Source organism: Carica papaya, chromosome 9, assembly GCF_054855325.1.
Source record: "Carica papaya isolate Zhongbai chromosome 9, ASM5485532v1, whole genome shotgun sequence".
NCBI lineage: Eukaryota > Viridiplantae > Streptophyta > Magnoliopsida > Brassicales > Caricaceae > Carica > Carica papaya.
Genome location: NC_142317.1, coordinates 29,005,049 through 29,011,194, shown reverse-complemented (window position 1 = coordinate 29,011,194; position 6,146 = coordinate 29,005,049).

The following is a 6,146-nucleotide window of genomic DNA, read 5'->3' as shown; positions in this document are numbered from 1 at the left end:
CACCACAGTACGGTCTGGTGCCCCAACTGCATCACCTGGTATTACCACAGTATAATCCGATGCCTCTACTGTATCATCTATTACCACCACAGGGCCATCCGGTCCATCCCCAGCACAATTTAACCCCTCTTCCACGAGACTCGGTTTCACCCATGATGGGTCTGATAGAGGTTGACACGGGGGACCCTGATGTATTTCCAATGATGAACTGGTTGGTGACGTATTATGCCACCGTGGATTGTTCTTATAAGAAAAATTATATTTAAACCTCCTAACAAAGAGTCATTTACAAGCTAATAAAAGTTTTGAATATTATTCTCTCATAGCCCTTTTACTCGATTATTTTCTCTAACTAAGCAAACCTAAGAAAGAAATTTATATCTAAGATACCCCAGTAGTCTGAAACCTCCCAAATGTGTTTCCTAATGAATTTTTTAGATTACCAGTGGATAAGAAGGTTAAATTCATCATAGAACTTTAGTTTGGCACACAACCTATCTCAGTTTTTCCTTACCGAATGAGTCATGTAGAAATGGAAGATTGAGAAAATAAGTCAAGAAGTAGTAGAACAATGGGTTCATCCGCCACCGTGTCTCTCTTTGGAGTGCTGGAGTCACATTTATAAGAAAGAAAGATGGGACATTGAGGTTATGTATTGAATATAGAGGTCTGCACAGGGTCACGATAAAGAATAAGTACCCCCTCCCCAGGATCGATGACTTTTTTGATCAGTTACAAGGTGCCTAGGTCTTCTCCAAAAAAAGATCTGTGTTCAGGTTACCATAAGGTAAAGATCAAGGCAGAAGACACTTATAAAATAGCCTTTCGAACCAGGTACGAGGACTACGAGTTCTTGGTCATGCCATTTGAACTAACCAACGCACTAGCCATCTTTATAGATTTAATGAATAGGATTTTCAGACAATTCCTAAATCAGTTCGTCATTGTATCAATCAATGATATCTTGGTCTATTCAAAGAATAGAGAAGAACACGCTCACCATCTGACTCAGGTTTTGTAGGTTCTCAAAGAGAAGAAGTTGTATGCAAAATTGAGTAAGTGTGGGTTCTGGCTTGAACAGACTACCTTCTTAGGACACATCATATCAAAGGATGGAGTGTTAGTGAATCTCGAAAAAAAAAAGTTAAAGCAGTGCTCATTTGGGAAAAATTGACCTTGGTTAAAGAAATTCGTAGCTTTCTGGAGATGGCAGGTTATTACTACAGGTTTGTGGAAGGATTTTCTAGCCTAACTGCTCCTCTAACTTGGCTCACAATGAAGAACGTTAAGTTTGAGTGGAGTAAGGACTGTGAAAGAAGTTTTTCAGAACTAAAAAAATAGTTGACTATTGCACTTGTGTTGGTCTTGCCAAACAGATCGGGTGGATATACAGTTTATAGTGATGCCTCTTATCTAGGATTGAGTTGTGTTATGATGCAACATGGGAAGGTCATAGCCTATGGGTCAATAAAGTTGAAAAGTCATGAGAAAAACTACATCAGCCATGACTTAGAGCTTGCCGTAATTATCCACGCCTTGAAGACTTAGCGCCATTACTTGTATGGGGAAACTTTTTAGATCTATACCGACCATAAGAGCTTGAAATATATATTCACTCAAAAGGATCTCAACATGCATCAAAGAAGATGGATAGAACTCCTCAAGAACTATGATTGCAACATCTTATATCACCTGAGTAAGGGTAACGTGGTAGCCGACGCACTCAGTAGGAAAAGTGCAGGTACATTAGCTCACTTGATGGTTTCAGAATGTAAGATAATAGGGGCCGCACAGTAGGTACGACTTTAGAACTTGAAGAGAGTCACATGTTTGGCCCACCTAACTGTTTAACCTGAGTTGATCCAAAGAATAAAAGATGCTCAGTCCGTCGATTCCACCTTAGTAGCCCTCAAGAAAGGTGCAGAACAGGGAGTTAATTTCGAATTTCGAGTTTCTACCGATGGGTTGCTTAGATTTAAAGACATGGTGTGTGTTCCAGGTAACAGTGAGCTGAAAAGGAACATCATGACAGAGGTCCATAGCTCAAAGTTTGTCATGCATCCCGAAAATACTAAGATGTATCAAATTATGCGATCCCAATTTTGGTGGAACGGGATAAAAAGAGATGTGGCTAACTTTGTTTCTAAGTGTTTAGTATGTCAGTAGGTCAAAGTAGAACATCAATGCCCAAGCGGACTACTTTCAACCATTACCAATTTCAGAGTGAAAGTGGGAATATACCACAATGAATTTCGTGACAGAATTGCCTAAAGCATGCTCAGGACATGATGTCATCTGGGTAATTGTTGATCGGCTTACCAAGTCTTCCCACTTATTGGTCATCAGGATGACAGACCATTTGGATAAGTTAGTAAAATATATATCTGGGAGATAATCAGATTATATGGAGTGCCAGTGATAGTAGTGTCTGATAGGGACCCTAGGTTTATTTCTCGGTTCTGGTATAGCTTTCAACAAGTCATAGGAATGAAACTGTCAGTTAGTACTGCATTCCACCATCAGATCGATGGACAGTCAAAAAGGACGATCTGCACACTTGAGGATATGCTTTGAGCTTATATTCTTGACTTCAGGGGCCATTGGGATAACCATCTACCCTTGATAGAGTTCGCCTACAATAACGGCTACTAAGCAAGTATTGACATGGCTCCGTACGAGACGTTGTATAGCTGCCCATGCAGATCGCTGATATGTTGGGAAGAAGTGAATGATAGGAAACTATTCGGCCCAGATCTCATAGAGGAGACTATAGCCAAAATAGTTAAGATCAAGAAGAACATTCAGACGGTTCAGAGCAAGTAGAAGAGTTATGTGGACACCCGGAGGAGGGATTTGGAATTTGAGAAAGGTGATCAGGTGTTCCTTAAGGTCACTCATTTCAAGAGAATCAGTAGGTTTGGCAAGAGGGGGAAACTAAACCCCCGGTTTGTTGGGCCATTTAAAATCTTAGACCGAATTGGCACCGCCTACAGACTGGCACTACCTCCAAAACTTTCTAGGGTCCAAATGTGTTTCACGTGTCCATACTACGCGAGTACAACATGGAACCCTCTCACGTCTTGGTCACAAGTTTCTCTCACTTCAGAAGGATCTGTCATACGAGGAAGTACCGGTCGGTATTGTGGACCGAAAGAGCAAAATACTCCGCAATTGAGAAATTTCTTTTGTTAAGATCCTATGGCAGAATCACACACCGAGAGAGGCCACATGGGAACTAGAATCAGACTTCAGAGCCCACTATTCCTGATTGTTTGATTGAATAAAAGAGAGACAAATTTGAGGGACCAAATTTCTTTTAAGGGGGACGAGTTGTAATACTCGAAATTTAATTTGTAATATTTAAATTAATATATAATTTGAATTTTATTTTTTTAATTATTATTAAATGTAAAAAATAGAGAAAATTGAATGGAGGATGGAATTGAAAATAATTTTGGAAAAAATGGGTAAAAATTTAGATTATGGGAGTATTTTTGAAAGAAAATAAAGAAATTAGGGGTCAAAACGTAATTTAAAAAAATTATGCCATGTAGGATGCCCAGTCAGCAGTCCCGACGAACTGGAGCACACTGCATGGCAAGGGACACTGACGCAGTGCCACGCGAGAGACCACGCAAGCGATCCACATGCCCGCGATCGAACGGTCCAGATTCGTTCCTGCACGCGTAGACGGTCCGGATCCGTTTCCTCCCCATACATGATCAGACGGTTAGATTAAACGTGATGAATGGTCCATATCCACTTCCTATTTAAATGCAATTGGACGGTCCAGATCAAATCGTGATGAACGGTCTAGATTCATTTCTTATTTTATCGCGATCAGACAGTGCAGATTAAATGCGATGGACGATCTAGATTAAAAGATGACAGATATAAATAACTCTCTTTACAAAAAAACCCTAACCCTGGGCCAGACCCCCCCCCCCCCCCCCCCCCGCGCCGGAAAGGAATCCGACCGCTGTCGCCTCGTCGGAGCCACTTTCGACCGCCAAAGGAGATAAAAATTTTCTCTTTTACTCGAAATTCAATTTTAAACACCTCCATGGTCTAATCAGAGCAAACAGACTGACAGATTGACCAAAAACTGCGGGTAAATTCCAGCGGCACCGTCGTGAGAAAATATAAAAAATACCTCCGATGAGGCCCTTTCTGATTTATGTTCTGCGTAATTCTTCCACCATTGTAATCACCGATTCCTTCTCTATAAGTTGACCAAAGCAAAACACCCAACCGCAAATGTGAGCCGGTGGAGCCACCGCACAGGAGAACCCTGCCGCTGGTAAGTTTTGGTTTTTTAATTTTTTTTTAATCGAGTCTCCTCAACGTGTTTTCTCGTAAGGATTGATACAAAACCAACTGAATTCAGTCGAAAATAGTCAAAAAAGCCGACCTGAGGCGAACCGTCGCTACAGGCGGCAGTGCCGTCGTCGGAGCACGGTGGAGTCGTCGTGCTGGAATTTTAGAATTGGCCAAAAAGGGATCTTAACACTGATTTTGAGTTTTTTGAAATATTTTTAGGTACTTAAAGTGCGTTTTAATCCCCGAAGAAAAATTTAAGAAACCTAGGAACCACCAGTAGGCGCAATCAACAAGTTTAGCATTTCAGACATCAATTTGAGCAAGAATCCCTCACCTTATTCTTTGTTATGGAATTAAAGTCTAATTAATAATAATAATATGGTATTCTGTGCAATTTAAAAAATATCCACAATTAATTACAAGTTACTAATGGAGCCAGAACTGTAAGTTATTCACTGTTGATTCTGTTGATTTATTTTACAGTTTGAATGCATGATAATACCTGATTGATTGATCTTATAGTTTGAATGCATGTGTTGCTTGCTTCATGTGATTATGGTTGAATTGAAAAACTAGAAAGTAAAGAAAGTCAGAAAATTGTTTGATTAAGTGAATGGATGAAACAACAGCCTTACTAGATATCCTGGGAGATGGTGGACGGATCAAGTACATAGGAAACCTTACCGTGAACGCTGTCTCATACCGGACGAAGTATCAAGGTTTGGTAATTAAGAGCTCATACCGAACGAGGTATGGGAACGATCCATTTCACCCTCATACCAGACGGGGTATCGAGGTTTGGTAATTAGGTGCTCATACCGAACGAGGTATGGAGACGATCTGTTTCACCCTCATACCTGACGGGGTATGAGGACGGCTCGTTAATTGGAAATGTTAAAAAAAAGGGTTCATGCGTTGGGAGGACATTCTTATGACCCCCATTGATACCAGTAGGCTGATAAAAGAAAAAATTATCGTTCTAATCGATTGCATATGAAATTATAATATGTGCTATGTTATTGCCTCTATAGGTTGTGTTTTTGTAAATTTTGCTACGGTAAGTAAACGGTAAATGATTTTATTTATGATAAACGATTTTGTTTAATTTAAAGCTCCATTAGTTATTTTTATAACTTCTACCAACCTTCATTTCTGTGTCGGTAAGTAGCGTGATATTTTTACTGGGTTATTGTACCTCATTCTTTCATTAACCATTTTAGATCAAGAGTACCAAGATCCAGAGCCCGGTCCATAAGAGAATTGCGAGTAGGACGTTCAGTTTTGTACTTTTAATTCATTTTCTTGGTTATTAGTTGTTCTTTTAGGAGGGTTATTCTCGTAAGTCATATTTGGTACTTTCAGTTATTGTGTAAGGAATATAAACCCTAACTATTTATTTCGTTTCCGAACTAAATTTATAATTTATCTTCATTTGAAATTTCTGAGGTTGTTACACTGATACACATACCAAGATTTACATTAAGTCCACATATTAGAAAAAATCTAATAATTGTCACCTAATAAGTTTGATACATCATTTTCTTGACCGTTGAATTTTTTGAATTGGTTTTTGAATCAATTATCTCTAGATATTGAGTTGCACAAGAAAAATATAATTTATTACTTTTATGTCAAAGTTATAGGTTTTAAGTTTAGGATGGGTACTTAAACTCAAAAAAGACTTATAAGTCTGCCAACAAGTAAAAGAATGAGTGAACAAGTCATAGGAAGATGATATTCCCAAAGTTTAAACGTTAACTTTGATATTAATTTAAGTAATAAACTGAACCAATTATCTTAAAAATTTAAACTTGTAAGAAATGGTA